The following is a 19,186-nucleotide window of genomic DNA, read 5'->3' on the forward strand; positions in this document are numbered from 1 at the left end:
CGACCCGGGTTCGGATCCCGGGCTCGCACCGACGCGCTGCTTCTCCGGCCATGCTGAGGCCGCGTCCCACATACAGCAACTAGAAGGATGTGCAGCTATGACACACAACTATCTACTGGGCCTTTGGGGGGAAAAAATAAATAAATAAAATCTTTAAAAAAAAAAAAAAAAATAGAAAACCTGCCATGGTTCCCCACTTTGCTCAAAGTAAAAGCTGAAGACACTACAACTGCCTACAAGGCCCCACTGTTCTCCCTCCGATTGCTTCTCGTACTGCTTACTCCTTTGCTCAGTGCGCCCTGGCACATTGGCCACCTTGCTGTTCCTCAAACACACCAAGAATGCTCCTACCAAGGGGCTTTTGCACTGGCTGTTCCCTCTGCACAGAACACTCCCCACTTCCAAATATTCACAAGGCTTACTTCCTGGACTCTTTGCGCAAATGTTACTTTCTCAGAGAAGGTTACCATGACTACCCATCTAAAATGGAAACTCCACAACACACAAACACACATACATACACACCAGTTTCCAGTCGCCTATGCAGCTTTATTTTTTCTCACAGCCTTTCTGGTCACTGGTATATCCCTAACATCTAGAGAACAGCCTGACACATGGCTAGCACCCAACAGATCTCTGTAGAATAAATTAAAACATGGAGGCAGAAATAAGAGTTAAAGGATTTGGGAGGGTGTAAGGATCTGTGTGTCTGAGGAGGTCGAAGACAAAGAAAATCAGACAGGAGCACAGAACACTTGGAGCAAAGAGGCCTTCCACAGATAAAAAAGAGACTTGGTTAACAGTGAGCAACTAGAAAAAGTGAGAGACTTGAAGGATGGAAAGTTGACAAGGAAAAAAAAAGCTACGGGCCAGAAGAAAATTTAGGTTGAGAGGAAAGGGATAAAATAACTGGAGATAGAAAGAGGGCTGAGAAGAGGAAGTAGTACATGAAGGGAACAGGAAAAGAGTTACAGATACAGGAGAGGTCAGGAGGAAGGATGAAACTGTACAAGGGAGGAGGAGGAGATCCTGGAGAAGGGGTGGAGGCCACTGTTATGCCACAAGGCTGTTCTTGTTCAAATCTAAGACTTCGCAGTCCTGAAAAAGATTACATTATATGCCTTTATTTCCAAACTATAAGTGACTTATAAGTGCTAAAATAAACAAAGATATGTATGTACATCTGTTGTATCACTTTGAACACTCAAATTCCTCACTGCACAAATGCATAAGAGTTTAAAGGTTGATTCATAAAACCTGAATTTTTCAGTTTCATTCTCTAATACCACAGTTAGGCATTTGCCATGAAAGAGATGAAACAAGGTAGAAGAGGGCGAGTACAGTATATTTGCAATCCACTCTTCATCATTCTGCTCTGCTACTTTACAGAACTGGACAACCTGGATTTCCCTCATTAGGAAAACAGTATACTGTTTGCCTTTACATTTGAAACAGCCAGACTAAAACACAATTGCCAGTTTTAATTTAAAGTCTATTGACCCTCTGAAAGATTAACAGGAATCTGAAATAGAGGTTAAAATGTTTCTTGAATCACACCAAATTAATATTGAGCCTATGCAAATCTTTTAAAAACTTTGTTTTAATTTTCTGAGCATTCTTCAATACAGTATAAAATTTTATAAAATAAAAATTTATTTGCACAGCACCATCACTAAAAGAATGATTTTATATATCTATATTCTCAGATGTATAATAAATCTGCTGGGGGCCGGCCCGGTGGCGCAAGTGGTTAAGTGCGCACGCTCCGCTGCGGCGGCCCAGGGTTCACCGGTTCGGATCCCCGGTGCGCACCGACACACTGCTTGGCAAGCCATGCTGTGGCAGCGCCCATATAAAGTGGAGGAAGATGGGCATGGATGTTAGCCCAGGGCCAGTCTTCCTTAGCAAAAAAAGAGGAGGATTGGCAGATGTTAGCACAGGGCTGATCTCCCCACACAAAAAAAAAAATTTAAAAAGTAATAAATCTACTGAAATGAAACAAAATTCTTTTAAAACTAAAGATTTTTAAATAATTTGCAAGTTCAGTGTTATGGTCACACTATTCAGGCAGAGATGAAACAAACATACAGTATCTTCGATGTGCGAATTTCTGCACTGCTCACCAAAAGCTGGCCAGATGCCATTTTATCATTGATAGAGTAGCTTCAAATTCCACTGTGAGCACAACTGCAGTGCACTGAATCTAGTAGGATAAGCATGCCTGCATGTTATTATGGGAAATAGTGGAAAATTTCACAGGCTGACATCCAGAACGTCTGCGGTTCTTTTTCATATTTCTTTCTTCCTGCAAAGCAGTTATTAGACCAGTAGTTGGATTTTTTTTTTAAGCTGGAAATTTCCACTGGTTTTTAAACTAGCCTTCTTAAATGTAAATTGCTAAATGTTCCAAAATTCCAGCATAACAGAAAGAATAATTCAGACAGAAAAGAATTAAAATACATTATCTTCAAATGAGGGTGAGGGGACTGGTAAGTAAACTGAAGTGAGTGTCACTCTTTTCCAGTAAGGAAAAAAAAGTATCCAGTGAGATAGGCAATTTAAGGTTACAACAATTTAATATAAATACTGAATGTGACAAATAGCACATTGTGAAGCTGATATTTTTTCATTAGCTTATAATGGAGACATTCAAAAGCTAATACAATCAGTAGAACAGTTAAGCATAGAAACCATGAAAAGAGACGACAGTAAAATATAACTTGGTAAGAAAGGAATACATTCAGGCTGGCCCCGTGGCGTAGCGGTTAAGTGCAAGCACTCTGCTGCTGGCAGCCCGGGTTCGGATCCTGGGCGCGCACCGCCACACCGCTTGTCAAGCCATGCTGTGGTGGCGTCCCATATAAAGTGGAGGAAGATGGGCACAGATGCTGGCTCAGGGCCAGTCTTCCTCAGCAAAAAGAGGAGGATTGGCATGGATGTTAGCTCAGGGCTGATCTTCCTCACACACACACAAAAAAAGATGTATATCCAGAACATATACTTTTAAAAAAAACTTTTAAAACTCTATAACAAAAAGAGGGGGGAGGGGGAGGGGGTTATATTGATACAAAGCAGAACAACAGACCTATAACATTTATTAACGGCAAAAAATTGAAAGCTTAACCTCTAAGATTTGAGAACAAGACAAAGGTATCTCCCTCCCCAAATTGATCCACTGATTCAATGCGATCACAATCAAAATCCCAACACTGTACTGGAAGCACTAGCCATTACAAAAAAGCAAAAAGAAAAGGTATACTAATTGGAAAGAAAGAAATAAAATTGTCTTTATTCACAAACAACATGATCACCTATGTATACAATCCTAAGCAAACTACATAAAAGCTACTAAAATAAATGAGTTTATTAGCAAGGTTAAAGATACTAAGTGAATATACAAAAATCAACTGTATTTATATATACTAATAAGAAATTATTGGAAACTGAAATTTTAAATATACTATTTAAGGTCACATTTTAAAAATATAGATCTAAGTGATAAATTTGACAAAAGCTTTATAAGATCTGTACACTGATAACTACAAAACTCCGCTAAGAGAAATTAAAGACCCAAATAAATGGAGATATATAACTTGTTCATGGGATAGAAGATACAATATTTTTAAGAAACCAATTCTTCCCAAACTGACCAACTGATTCAATGCAATCACAATCAAAATCACAAGAGAGACTTCACAGAAATCAACAAGATAATTCTAACAATTACATGCAAATGCAAAGGACCTAGAATAGCCAAAACAATTTGGGGGAAAAAAAGTTGGAGGACTTACCCTATCTGATTTCAAGACTAGGGTAAAGAGAGATATAGATATACACAGATATATATAGATATGTGGATCAATGGAACAGAAGGGACTCCAAAAACTGACCTACACATATTTGGTTATTTGATTTTCAACAAAGGTGCCAAGTCAATTCAATGGGGAATTTATAATCTTTTCAACAAATGGTGCAGGAAAAACTCAATAGCCATATACCAAAATATGAACCTCAACCCTATCTCACACCACATGCAAAAATTAACTCAAATGGGCCACAAACCTAAATTTAAGAGTTACAACTATAAAAATTCCAGAAGAAAACATAAGAGAAAATCTCAATGACCCTGTTTGGCAAAGATTTCTTTTTTTTTTTTTTTTTTTTGTGAGGAGATCAGCCCCGTGCTAACATCTGCCAATCTTCCTCTTTTTTTTTTTTTTGCTGAGGAAGACTGGCCCAGGGCTAACATCCGTGCCCATCTTCCTCCACTTTATATGAGACGCTGCCACAGTATGTCTTGCCAAGCGCCCAGGATCCGAACCGGCAAACCCCGGGCCGCCGCAGCGGAGCATGCGCACTTAACCGCTTGCACCACCGAGCCGGCCCCTGGCAAAGATTTAAGTGCAACACAAAAAGCATGAACTCTAAAACAAAACACAAAAATCAATCAATTGAATTCCAATAACATCAAAAACTTTTGCTCTTCCAAAAACACTGTTATGAAAATGAAAAGGCAGGTCACAAACTCAAAGTAAATATTTCCAAAACATACATCCAAAAAAGGTTTTGTATCTAGAATAAAGAACCATTACATCTCAGTAAGATAAACAACCCAACTTAAAAATGGGCGAAAGATATGAACAGACACTTCACCAAAAAAGATATACCAATGGCAAATAAGCACATGAAAATATGATCCACATCATTAGTCATTAGAGAAACTCAAATTAAAGCCGTGAGATACCACTATATACCCACTAGAATGGCTAACATTAAAAAGACTGACCATACCAACAGTTGGTGAGGATGTGGAATAACCAAAACTATCATACATTGCTGGGAGAAATGTAAAATGGTACAACTACTATCAGAAGCAGGTGGCAGCTTCTTAAAAGTTTTAAATGTTGAATATACACTTAGCATATAACCCAGCCATCCCATTCCTGGGTATTGACTCAAGAGAAATAAAAGCATATGTCCAGACAAAGCCTTGTACAAAAATGTCACAGAAGCTTTATTTTTGATAACCAAAAACTGGACACAACCCAAATGTTCATCAACAGCTGAATGGATAAATTGTGACATACCTATACAATGCAATAGTACTAAGCATAAAAAGAAATAAAACTATGGATATATGCAACAACATGGATGAATCTCTAACTACACAAAGTGAAAGAAGCCAGCTTCCCTCAAAAAAAGTACATATTGTACAATTAATTCCATTTCTATAAAATTCTCAAAAATACAAACTAATCTTCAGTGAAACAAGGTAGGTCAGTAATTGCCTGAAGGGGCCGGCCCCGTGGCTTAGCGGTTAAGTGCACGCGCTCCGCTACTGGCGGCCCGGGGTTCGGATCCCGAGCGCGCACAGACGCACCGCTTCTCCGGCCATGCTGAGGCCACATCCCACATACAGCAACTGGACGGATGTGCAACTATGACGTACAACTATCTACTGGGGCTTTGGGGAAAAAAAAGGAGGATTGGAAACAGATGTTAGCTCAGAGCCGGTCTTCCTCAGCAAAAAGAGGAGGATTAGCATGGATGTTAGCTCAGGGCTGATCATCTTCACAAAAAAAAAAAAAAAGAGTAATTGCCTGAAGATGCAGAGGGGATGGATTATAAAGGGATACAAGGAAAGTTTTGGAGGTAATAGGTATTTCCATTATTGTAATTGTGGTGACAAATTCATGGGTAGACATATGTACGTCAAAACTCAAACTGTACAATTTAAATATACGCAACGAATTGAATGTCAATTATACCTCAATAAAGTTGGGAAAAAAAAAGTAAGGAAAAAAGCAAACCATAGTGATAGTAAGCAAAACAGTGGCTGACTGAATACAAAACCCAGAAGGGGACTGAATGCAAATAGGCAAGAAAAGAACTTTCTGTGGTGATGGAAATATTCTGTATCTTGATTGTGATGGTGGTAACAACTGTTTACATTTGTCAAAACCCAAACTGCACACTTAATGTTGAATTTTATTATAAGTAAATTATACCTCAATAAAACAGATTTTTAAAAATCAAAAAAAAAAACATACCCAAATGTTACATAGGTACATTTTAAACAACTTTTAAACACACTAAAAAGAACAAACATATACAGTCACAACATACTGTAGTCTACCACATCATTAACCTATGTTACCAGTTTGATATCCTAACTGGTTGTTTGTGTTTGGTTTTTTTTTTTCCTTTGGTGCGGAAGATCGGCCCTGAGCTAACATCTGTGCCCATCTTCCTCTATTTTGTATCTGGGACGCCTGCCACAGCATGGCTTGATGAGCAGCGTGTCGGTGTGCGCCAGGATCCGAAACGGAACCCTGGACCGCTGAAGCGGACTGTGCAAACCCAACCACTATGCCACTCGGCCGGCTCCCGAACTGGTATTTTTTTATTTTACATTTTTAATTTTTATATTTTATGTTCAAAAAGAAAAAGAAACCATAAAAGCACTAGAAGAAACATATGAAAGGGCTTTTTAAATTTATCAGATCAAAAACTTTTTTTTTCTTGGTGGAGGGAGATCAGCCCTGAGCTAACATCCGATGCCAATCCTCCTCGTTTTTGCTCAGGAAAATTGGCCCTGGGCTAACATCCGTGCCCATCTTCCTCCACTTTATACGGGATGCGGCCACAGCACGGCTTGACAAGCGGTGCGTTGGTGCGCTTGGGGGATCCGAACATGCGAACCCCGGGCCGCCTAAGCGGAGCGCGCGCACTTTAATCTTGGCACCACCGGCCAGCCCTATCAGATCAAAACCTTTGATACCACAACATATTACTCAGAGATGAGAGAAATAGGCATTTCCATACACTGAGGGTGGATTTGTAAATTGATACGACCTCTACGGAGAACAAGATGTGATATCTGCGAAAATTTTAAATCCATACTCTTTAACCTAGCATCCTACTTCCAGAAATTTTTATATACTTTATAACAAAACATGAGAAAAAGAAATATGTATGAGGATACACTTACAGCATTGTTTGTGTAGTATGAAACATAAATTATGATATATCCTTCAGTGGAATACTTTGTAATCATTAGAAAAACTCAGTAGCTATAAATATAGATATGAAACCTCTCCAAGATCATTTAAAAAGTATACATAGTGCAGAGCAGGGTTCCCGAGTGCCAGTTACATAGCTGTGTTCATTTTATGCAAATTTATCAGACTGTACTTGCCCACTTTTCTAAATGTATGTTACACTTCAATACAAAGTTTACCCAAAAATGTGAGAGAAATTCGTTAAACTTAAAAGCTTTTTAGGGCCGACCCCGTGGCTTAGAGGTTGGGTGCGCGCACTCCGCTGCTGGCGGCCCAGGTTCGGATCCCGGGCTCGCACCAACGCACCACTTCTCCAGTCATGCGACGTCCCACATACGGCAACTAGAAGGATGTGCAGCTATGACACACAACTATCTACTGGGGCTTTGGGGAAAAAATAAATAAATAAAAATTATAAAAAAAAAAAAAAAGCTTTTTAAGTATATGCATTTATATGCCTAAACTAGAGTAACAATGGTTACCTCTGGGCAGGGGATAGGGAGGCAGCTGGGAAACAGCTGAGGAAAGGTGCCTTACCTTCCACTGTATACCCTTCCGCACCTTTTTTGAATTTGTCCCATGTGCACCTGTTATATATTTCAAAAAACATTTTTGAACTGAGACCATTTGCAACTATATCTCTGTATGAATCGGGATTTTCTTAATATAGAAATAAACTAGAGGCACACATAGATTTAAGTTCATAATAGTTCTTCACAACCAAACTTCAAATTTTATATTCACCACAATAGTCTCATTTTCACTGCCTTTATAACCAGTAAACAGTTTAAATTTCAACTTAGAAAATAAATTTTAATAGAATCATCTTTGCTATTCTGAAAAGGGTTTTGTATAAAACTTCATTTGAAGGGAAAAAAAGGGGCTCTACAGTGAAAAATTCAGACCATCAAATGAGATAATGTACTTTAAGCACACAACACTGTCCAGGCACACAGGCACTCGATAAATGGCAGCTTTTATCTTTTATATCTAAGAATATGAATCAGAACACAGGGAAGAGAATTGGGGGGGTAAGTGGGGGAAGAGAGAGCAAAGGAGACTTAATAGCAACTAAAGTATACGATATATAGATAGAATTAAGAAGATGATGGTGGGACCGGCCCTCTGGCTTAGCGGTTAAGTGCACGCACTCTGCTACTGGCGGCCCAGGTTCGGATCCCGAGCGTGCACCAACGCACGGCTTCTCCGGCCATGCTGAGGCCGTGTCCCACGTACAGCGACTAGAAGGATGTGCAGCTATGACATAGAACTATCTACTGGGGCTTTAGGGAAAAAATAAATAAATAAAATTATTAAAAAAAGAAAAAAAAAAAAAAAAAAAAAGGGCCGGCCCTGTGGCTTGGTGGTTAAGTGCGCGCGCTGCGATGCTGGTGGCCCGGGTTCGGATCCCGGGTGCGCATCGAGGCACCACTTCTCTGTCCAGCCTGGGGCCGAGTCCCACATACAGCAACTAGAAGGATGTGCAGCTGTGACATACAACTATCTACTGGGGCGTTGGGGGCAAAAAAATAATAAATAAAAACCTTTAAAAAAGAAAAAAAAGAAGATGATGGTGGAAATATAGATTAGGGCCAGATTACGAAAGGCTTTGGGAACTCCATGGGAAGGAGTTTAGTTTCAAACTGTTAGACAGTAAACAACAGAAGATTTCATGCCTTCAAGCAGTCAAGCAACACGAAGGGATAAGTTTTTGAAAGATAAATAAGGAAGGAGAAACAGGCACTCTCGTGAACAAGAGGTGAGAGCATACCTATTTGGAGGCAACTGGGAAAGAGCCACTAAAGCTTTAAATGTACATTTCCTTTGATTCAGAAACTTCACTTCCAAGATTTCTGTACTAAGATATATTCATGCCAGCACACAGATCTACATATAGTTCACTGCAGCATCATTCAAAATAGTAAAAGATTGGAAACAGCAATGAGGAACTGGTTAAAATAAATTATATCAAATCCCTTTGTACAATGGAATATTATACAGCCTTTTAAAAATATGAGGTATAGAAGGCTAAGTTCTTTTGTTAAATGAAAACAGTGGGAGCCCACTGTCTTCTCATTTGTTAATTAAAAATAAAGGGAATGGGCCGGCTCCGTGGCTTGGCAGTTAAGTGCGCGTGCTCTGATGCTGGCGGCCCGGGTTCGGATCCCGGGCACGCCCCAAGGCACCACTTCTCCGTCCAACCCGAGGCCGAGTCCCACGTACAGCAACTAGAAGGATGTGAACCTATGACATACAACTATCTACTGGGGCTTTGGGGGGAAAAAAAATGAATAAATAAAAAAAATCTTTAAAAAAAAAAATAAATAAAGGGAATGGGAGAGAATAGAAAAAAAGAAACTGAGAAGACAAGCATAATTATATGTATAGAATATCCTCGAACAGTAGTAGCCTTTGGGGGCGGGGGTAACTATAAAGACTAAAGACCTGGGGGTCCCCGGAGCACTACTTTTTCATGGTATAGCTTTGTGTACTGCTTCGACTCTACCATGTTTATGCTTTCTTTTCGATTTAAAAAACACTATTTTTTTGTTTGTTTTTTGTGTGTGTGTGAGGAAGATCAGCCCTGAGTTAACATCCATGCCAATCCTACTTTTTTTTTTTTTTTTGCGCTGAGGAAGACTGGCCCTAACATCCGTGCCCATCTTCCTCCACTTTACATGGGGCGCCACCACAGCATGGAGTGACAAGCAGTGCATCAGTGCACGCCCAGGATCCGAACCTGGGCCGCCAGCAGCGGAGCATGCGCACTTAACCGCTACGCTATGGGGCCAGCCCTCAACGTTATTTTTTTTTTTTACTACAACTAACCACTACAGAATAAAAGATGTAAGAGAGAGAAGTTTAGAAGCAGCAACTAATTCCTTTTAGATCTATTCCATCTCCTCCATGAAGTCCCTAACAATCCCAGTTGAAAGCGACCTTTTCTTCCTCTGAACCTCTGAGCCACTTATTTACCTTGCTGCAACTGCGTCTTTTCAATTACACTTATTTCTCAACTAGATTATAAGCTCCTAGATCACAGAGAGATTTTAATGCCCACAATGCGTGGCACAATTCTTTGAAGAATAGTGGTACTAAATAAAAACATCTGAACAATTTACAGAACTGTCCAGTCCTACGTCAATGAAGAAATATATTCTAACGCTCAGACACGATTTATCTGGGACAACTCTATGAGGGAGACATAGGTCCCAAGCAAAGTCTTAGGACTCTAATTTTATCTCAATCTCCACGTAGAAAAAAATCACTTGAGAGTTGAACTCCAGAAACTTTCACATCCAAACACCAAGCATTTGAGGGCACCTAAAATGAATATAATTGGAAAACTAGAGGATTTTAAAAGCTTATAAAAGGAATGGTCTCTACCTCAAAGAATAGACAATTTGACTAAATCTGCCCTACTAATCAATAAATACTGACTCATGCATGTGAAGAGACAACTAACATTCATATCAAGAAATAAGAATTATAGTTTCAGGTGCCGTGGTCTGGAAAATTTACTTAAATGAGACAGGATATGAGCTGGACCTTAATGACTAGACTAGACAGCAAGGGAGAAGAGGCAGAAAAAATTAGCATGACTGAAACAAGGGGCTACAAAAGTGGGAAAGACTCATAAAGACTGTGATAAGCACTGAATAGTGGGTTAAGGAATTTGGATTGTACTCTGCAGATCTTTAAGCCAAAAATGTGATCAAAATGGTGTTTAATAGAATTAAGCTGACAGAAGCAGAAAGAGCACTAGAGAAAGAGTAGACACTAATTGAAAGCTATTACAATAATCTAGAAACAAATGGCCTGAAAGAGTTTTAGGAATTGGAATGAAAATATATTTAAGAAAAATTTATCAATAGGATTTTGCAAAAACAAAACCAGTTTATTCAATACCATCACTCAACATTCATTGAATTTTTAAACAATCAAATCTTAAAATGTCTTACCTCTGCACTCTAGCTAATGATTTCCCACCAACGGGAACTGTGCTCTCTCCATATTAAAATCTTATTCTTTCAAGTCCTGCATCCTGATCACCTGGTCAGAGGTAGTCCCTTTCCTCCCCTGAACTTCTCCACAATCTTTCTAGGCAAAACAGATTGCCTTGTACTGAAGTGATGTACCTGACTGACTGTGTGCACTTGGAGGTCAAAACCTTTTTAATTCTCACAGTGCCTTAAACGGTATAAGCTTAACAAACACTGATTAAGTATGTGTGCGTATGGGGAAGTCAGCAGCAGATAAGCTGTAACAAACTACAGACGGTTGAAGCTTAAGGCCTCATGGCTAAGAGAATGGTGGTATGAAAAGTCAGTTTAAAACGTCACACAAGGGGCTGGCCCCGTGGCTTAGTGGTTAAGTGAGCGCGCTCCACTGCTGGCGACCCGGGTTCGGATCCCGGGCTCGCACCGACGCGCTGCTTCTCCGGCCATGCTGAGGCCGCGTCCCACATACAGCAACTAGAAGGATGTGCAGCTATGACACACAACTATCTACTGGGGCTTTGGGGGGAAAAAATAAATAAATAAAATCTTTTAAAACGTCACACGTTGGGCCGGCCCCGTGGCTTAGCGGTTGGTTAAGTGCACACGCTCCACTGCTGGCGGCCCGGGTTCGGATCCCGGGCGCGCACCGACACACCGCTTCTCAAGCCATGCTGAGGCCGCGTCCCACATACAGCAACTAGAAGGATGTGCAACTACGACATACAACTATCTACTGGGGCTTTGGGGGGGGGGCAGGGAAGGGAGGAGGATTGGTAATAGATGTTAGCTCAGAGCCAGTCTCCCTCAGCAAAAAGAGGAGGATTAGGAGGGATGTTAGCTCAGGGTTGATCTTCCTCACAAAAAAAAAAAGTCACACGTGAGGGCCAGCGCCGGTGGCCTAGTGGTTAAGTTCCACATGCTCCACTTCCCAGGCCAGGGTTTGGTTCCCAGGCATGGACCTACATAGTTCTGTTAGCGACCATGCTGTGCTGGCAGCCCATATACCTAAAAACAGAGGAAGACTGGCATGGATGTTAGCTGAGGGGGTATCTTCCTCAGCAAAAAAAAAAAAAAAGAAGTCACATGTGAGATTCCTGATGAAATTATATTTATACACTTTTTTTTTCTTTTTGCTGGGAAAGATTCGCCCTGAGCTAACATCTGTTGCCAATCTCCCTCTTTTTTTTCCCCCCTGCCCCAAAGCCCCAGTACCTAGTTGTATATAGTAGTTGTGAGTCCTTCTAGTTCTTCCATGTGAGCCACTGCCACAGCATGGCTACTGACAGACAAGTTGTGTGGCTCCACACCCGGGAACTGAACCTGGGCCACTGAAGCAGGGCGTGCTGAACTTTCACCACGAGGCCATCAGGGCTGGCTCTGAAATTATTTTTAAAACTTAATATAGTGATACTCCTGTCTTATTATCTGAAGAAGATACCACTGATCCTCCAATGGATGCAACATATGCATGGAGTAATTTTTCTCATTAGTGAAGATAGTTGCAGCAATGAAGCCAACTACCTTGGCTGGGATGAAAATACTGTCATAAAACACAACCACCACCAGGCAGGTAAAAGAGGAAAGAGATGAGCTTGGATGGAGCAGAGGGTGTATAGACTAAAGCCACAATCTGTTGAAGAGAATATTGGGTAATCCTTAAAACATTTTCAGATAAAGTTGCCAAATTTCAATCTGGAAACACAATCAAACTGATATAGCTACTCTACAGAGTGACTTAAATTCAATAATCCATTTCACTGATGACAGCTTTACTGAGAGTAAAGAAAATATGACTTCATTTTCTTACACCAGAAGGAGGGGATTGAAAATGCTTTCGATCCCGATCTCCCTCTCCCTCACGTTTTGCCGCTTGTAGCATATACTATGGTGAAGTCAGGAGCTCAAAGTCATCCTGTCCCCAAACTCATGAGTCAGCACAGAAACCTGCATCTTCACAGCATTATCTGGTATAAAGAGCTTAATCCATTTAATGTTTGAATAACAAAATTTAAATAAAAGGCCATTCTACATATATGATGCTTTAAGTTTATACAATTTTCTAATGTAAGGAACCTTGGAGGATCATATACTCCACCCCTTCGTTTTATACATTTAAAAACCGATCTACAGAGAGTGATTTGCACAGAGCCTGCAGTACAAACTTGCTAATTATTCTCAACTCTTCACTGGTAAGTACCGTTTTCAAAGTGACAAGCTAACAAATGATACTGATCAGGTAATGAAGAGGCGAAATATTTAAAGGCTTTCATATATAGATTTCTTTTGATTAAAGTTCTGTTTTAAAGCTGAGCATATGATCATGCTGCTCTTTGCACAAATAACAATTAACTCTCATTTATAAAAATGTCAGTTTAGGACATTTAGATTATGATAAACATTTCCTCTCAAAGTAAAATAATTTGGTTTTAGATTTCACTTAAACAGAAAAGCAAAGAATATTTACTCTAAAAGTACCCCCCCACCTTTTCTTCTTTTTTGTTAAAACCCTTTCTTCCCCTCCCCATGCTTTCTGCTCTTTTGTACTCAAGTTCTCAAATGCATAAGATGGAGGAACAATACCACAATACAACTGCAGGCTTCCTGCCTACTAGTCAGTCATTATTCTTAAGACAAGAACTTTCAAAACACTGCTTGGGTTGCTTTGAAATTCCTTCTTTCAGATTTTCCCTCCTTCATGCAACATCTATTTAAAAGAATGACTTCAAAAATATCTTGCTGCACCCAATCAAAACTCTCTAAGCAAACGAAAAATGTTAGCCTTAGATATGAAGGTGGGATGTAAATGCCTGAAGTTTGGTAAACGTCTAAAAGTACAGAACAGAAAGAAAAAAGTGTACTTCTGGCCAAGCATAATAGTATTTTTCTCATATGTATATTAATCCTGTTTCTGAAAAATTCCATATGTATATGGAATTATCTTAAAGACTACAATTATTACCATCACTTTTTTTTTTTAACAGTACCACATAGAGATGTAAAAGTCTCAAACTACATTGGGCTGAATAGTAATGGGTTACCTTAATTATTACTGACAAAGAAAAATTCACACTAAAATGAAGTATATTAATTTATTTAAAAAGTTGTCAGGGGCAGAAAAAATTACCAGCAGCAGTCACCTGGAAACCTGGGGAATTTCCCATTTCCTCTGACCACACTTTGATGATGGCAGTAGTACTTACTAATAAACTTATTTGGTTAAGATAAAGCTATGGAGTTACTCTAGACCGAGACGTGGTGGGTAGATGGAAGGGGAATAAATTATCTGTCCAGTTCACCATGGGTTCTTTCCTTTTTAAAGGGAAAAGCATTAAAAATAAAGGTGAAACACACTGGTTCATGAATAACAACTTGTCAAATTGTTACATTAAACAACTTTCCCAGCACCGATAACAAAAACAAAAAGATTAATTTATTTCAAACAATCTTCAATAAAGCTCAATTCCAGTACAACAAAATAATTTCGCTAGTTCCCTGGAGTTTGTTATAATGGGATATAACCTGTACACTCAACATTCAATTAACCGTGAGGCTTATCCTAATTGAGGATTATGCTGACTTCTGCGGTCCTTTCCCATCTATCCATCCACCACTCTTACTCAGCTGCCATAGCTACCAAAAGCAAAGCCCCAGGGAGCAGTAGATTACCCATAACTATGTGATACCCAGGCCAATATTCCCTTTTCATCATTGTGTGGATGATGAAGAGCTAAATTTAGTAATCTAGTCAGCCTAGTTTCCAAAAAATGAATCTTCATAACCCTCACTCATAGCCTCTAAGCAAGGAAATTAAAACATTTCAGAAGAATACCTTCCTACGTGAACATCAGACAAAAAAAGTCACACTCTTTCCTAAAACATATCAATAAAAAAAATTAAAATAAAAATAGGACAAAGATGTTCCTAATGAAAAATACGAAAAAGGACAAACAGAAAAGACTAGTCCAATTGCTCTTAGAATATTCTTTGAAACAGGTAAAGCTTTGTTTGCCAGTTAGGTCAGACTTCTTCCCTTTGCCTCTAGGCCACAAAGTTTACTACACAGTTAGTTAAATAAACCTTTACTACTGCCCCCCCCCCCCCCCCCCCCCGGTAAATTGACCTAAGCCAGCAGAACCTACCAAACTAAGTTAATGCTGACAAAGTTGGGAACTGGCAGTATGCAGGTCTAAGATTGGATAAATCGGCCTTCCAGACACTGCAGGTCTTCCTTTCAACTCCTGCTGTGTATCTTCTGGCCATTTTCCTGTTCATTTAACAACTCTCCACCAGAAGGTAGGAAAGGGAAAGGCGATTAAATTCAAGTCAATTCCATCATTTGTTAGGGGGGGCTAAAAATAAGGTTAGGCTTTGGATAAACTGCCTTCTTAACCCAAAATAATCTTCCCCCAGAAATCCTGTCAGAAAACCAATGGGCCAAATGAATTTACCTGGCAAACATTAACAAAGTGAGGGAATGAGCCTCATTACAGCAGAGCCTCTCCTCCACATCAACTGTGAAACGTTCATTTTGGAATCCCCTCCCCCACCCCAAAAAGCACTCATAAAATGGAAGAAAATGCCTACTTTTTACTGCAGCACTCAATCTCAACGCTATCCCTGAGGATCTAAGCTAACATACAGTCTCCTATTTTGTTAATCTGTTGAACTACGAGGAAAAAGAAAAGTTAACATATATTTCCAATACTAATTTTCAGCTCTTAGAGCTTTAACCACCCAATAATGAGAATATTCTACACTACAGAGTAAATTCAAATCAAACTGGGACAGGTAATTTCTAGTTTAACCTAGGAGAAACTACAGTACCTCGTCAATCACAATCAACGACTCTTCTTTTCCTAGTCCTAGGTAGCATCAAAAGAGGAACAAGTACGTTAACTAGTAGTCGCTTTGCTGTGTAGACAAACAGCCACTGGAGGCTAGACTCATTCTGAACTTGAAACAAATTAAAAGTTTTCAAAAGTAGGTCTACATCCTCTGGCCAAGGCTTGAAATTATATAGTCTAAAAAAATGCAAAAAGAAACCCTAAAGCCATTTATTTTAACAACAATTAGGGACAGCACAATTGTAGCTTGGTTTTTTTATCTTACCCTATTGTCCAAGCTAAAAGAAGATATTTTTAAATTATTCTTTTAAAAGACTTCTCAAAAACATAGTAGTCTTCAAGTTAAAAGAAATTATTCTAGAATCATACTGCTAATGCATAAGACTGAACTAAAAAAAAAAACTTTTTATCTTTAATATGTCCCTGACATAGAAAGGAAGTTTATTTCAAAAGACAAGTCAAGAAGGCATTAGTAAGTAGAGAACAATTTTTTATTTACACGTCTCCCAGAAAAAAGGTCCAGGGTCCAACAGTATACTCACTCCTTTCAAAATGAATTCTAACTTATTTGCTTAGGGGATATGGGGCGATTTACAGAAATAATTCTTATACAGGGGGAAATATGCACAGTATATACACGTTCAAAATATAGTGAAATTATTTAATATAATTCCCTAATACTCTAAACTCTAATTTTATTGAATTTTCTTAATGAATTGTTAGTGTTGGTAAATTTAAAACCACCTTCTAAAACTTATAAAAACAGAAATCCTGTTAATCATGCTGAGGTTATTTTGCACTTTCAAAACCTCTGTAGTTAAGGAATATTTTATATTTTACGGCAGAAACATTTTCTATAAGTGCTCTAGAAACATTCCCACTTAGTCTACAATTCTCATGACCAAAATGTACTTCTATATGCCAGCCTCTGGCATCCGGCTTTTTTTTTTTTTTTTTTAATGCTGATTGGACAATTAAGTCATTTCTATCCATACATAAAATACCCCTATAATTTAGGATCACAGGCAATCTAGATTACTGCTCATTTAAATGCAGAACCTGAAGCAATCTCCAGTGACAGGAGCTATAGTGTTCAATATCATTTTACATGTTACAAACAGAGGCTTCATCTTACATACAAACAATGAACCTTTAAGCCCCCCAGACTGTCATTTCTTTAACGGTGTCACTAGATAAGGCAACATAAGCAATAAGCTCAGAGGAGCTTTTCTAATAACTATCAACATTTAAGACAGTTAAAAAAAAAAAAGTATTCCCACCACATTTTCTTTTTTTCTGTTCATTTTACTTCCCTACTTTTGGTATCCAACAGGGGTACGTTTCAAGTGAAAAATCTTAATTATTCCAAAGACCAAGGTTATCCTAGAAACCAGCTGCCTTGTAGGAGGGGGAACTGGAGAGTTCAGAGTAGAAGAGAGACCCATTTTTCAATGTTTTTGTACCTTTCCAGTTGGGTATCATAGGTATAACCTATTCTAAATAAACAAGCAATAATTTAAATTTTTTTCATGAACAAACGTTTCACGAACTTACAGATTTCCATTTAACATTTTCGTTTATGCGGCATTCACAAGACCTCTTTTTCCTGTTTTTCCATCATCCTCTACACAACCTGCTGCAACAAATTCTGAGGCTTTCTTGCAGCCAGGGACCAGTTAGGCGGATCCGAGACCGGGCATTTAAACCAAGGAGACGCAGCAACCTCACTCGATACTAGACCCCTCGCACTCATCTCATTCAGCTCCATCTCAAACCTCCGCAGCAAGACAGCTGGTACTCGCCTTCCTGTTTCCTTACCGTACAGGCTTCAATAACAAAAACAGGTTGGCTTTGAAGCGCTGCTCGAAAACTGCAAAAAGGAAGTCTTCACATTCGGGAGGGGGGAAAAAAAAGTTTCGACTTGGAGAGAATTTCATCCCTTTCGTTGTCATTCCACTGGGGAATCGCGAACAACTCCTGCTAGGGAGACTTCACGACGACGCTCGCTCCCTCTCACAACTGCTCTCGGGTTCACTTTCCACCCCGAGTGTCCTCCAACAGCCTGGGAAGCAACTCAGCCTCCCCACGACTCGTGGGCTGCTTTTTTTAAGGCATGTGCAAGGCAAATAGTTGATTTAAATCGTTACACACTGAATCGATATACGTCAGGACACATGGGGCAGGGGAAAAAAACAGTAATCATAAAGACGGCCAAACCCCAAATTCAATCCACTAACTTCCCACTTGCCATTTCCCAGCCTTCAGACCAGAGGCAGCAAAATGCCTTTTTACCGAGAAAACTGCTGAGAACCCACCCGTGCCCAAAATGGAAATTCCGCAGATAATGTGTTAAAATATTAAAAATGCCCCAGTGCGGGAGGAAACACAGCCGCAAAATCCAACCCGATTCTGAGCGCGACTCGGAGGCTGGGGTGGGGGTCCTGGGGGTCCGCGCGGCTCCCCTCGCCCCCCGCTTCTTCCCACTAACTGGAAGGAGCCCAGGCAGCGGGAGGAGGACGCGGGGGCTCTCAAAGCAGCCCCGAGGGCTGGGGAGAGAAAACTTTAGGGACAGCAGGGGAAGTGGGCCCCCGCGGAGCCCCCCAAACTCCTCGGGGTGACCCCTCAGCGCGGGGACCCCTCGGACCCCCGAGCCGGCGGCCGCCCAGCCTCGACCCACCTCGTCCGGCCGCGGGCCGCCCTCAGGCTGCGGGGAGGCGGCGCGGCCCCGACACCCCGAAAGTCCCTCCGCGCGGCCCCCGCTCGGCGCGCCCCACAGCGCCGCCGCCGAGCCCGAGCCGCCGGCTCGCGGCAGCCCGGGGACTCGCCCTCCGCCCGCCGCCGCGCACTCCACCCGCTCGCCCGCCGCCGCTCCTCCTTTATCTCCACTCACCGCCCGCCGCCATTTTCCTCGCAGCTCAGCTTTAAGTCGGAAACTCGCCGCTCAGCCCGCAGCCGCCGGCGCCGCCACCGACTCAGCCGCCGCGGCCGCCGCCGTCGCTGTGGAGGGGCTGAGGCGGCAGCCGCCGAGCCGGGCGCACGGACCGCCGGGATATGTAGTCCCGCGGCCACGCCCAGCACTACCGGTCCCAGGGGGCCTTGCGCGGCCGGGGCGCTGGGTGCCCCCGCCCGGCCCGGCATCCGCGGCGCGAGGGCGTGGCCGCGTGGACCCTCGGGCCGCCTTCTCTCGCTTACCGCCTGGGACCTGCGGCGGGGTCCGGAGAACTGGCATGGAATTCTAGCCCTGTCCTTAATTTTTTCGTACTTGTCTTCGTCCAGTAGT

The 19,186-nt window shown here is 41.1% G+C and overlaps 1 protein-coding gene across 12 annotated transcripts in view; it reads right to left on the reverse strand.

Moving 5' to 3' along the window:
* Nucleotides 1-18,915, reverse strand: part of NCOA3 (nuclear receptor coactivator 3) — a 126,216-nt gene extending 107,301 nt beyond the window's left edge. For 11 of the 12 annotated variants that reach the window (XM_087445147.1, XM_087445145.1, XM_087445142.1 and 8 more), the window contains exon 1: nt 18,797-18,915. The gene's annotated coding sequence lies outside the window, so the exon portion shown is untranslated. The remainder of the gene's footprint in view (nt 1-18,796) is intronic. The other variant, XM_087445139.1, reaches the window with a different exon arrangement.
* Between the last annotated feature and the right edge of the window lie 271 nt (nt 18,916-19,186).

Source organism: Ceratotherium simum, chromosome 21, assembly GCF_057802395.1.
Source record: "Ceratotherium simum simum isolate JZ-2026a chromosome 21, ASM5780239v1, whole genome shotgun sequence".
Taxonomy (NCBI): domain Eukaryota; kingdom Metazoa; phylum Chordata; class Mammalia; order Perissodactyla; family Rhinocerotidae; genus Ceratotherium; species Ceratotherium simum.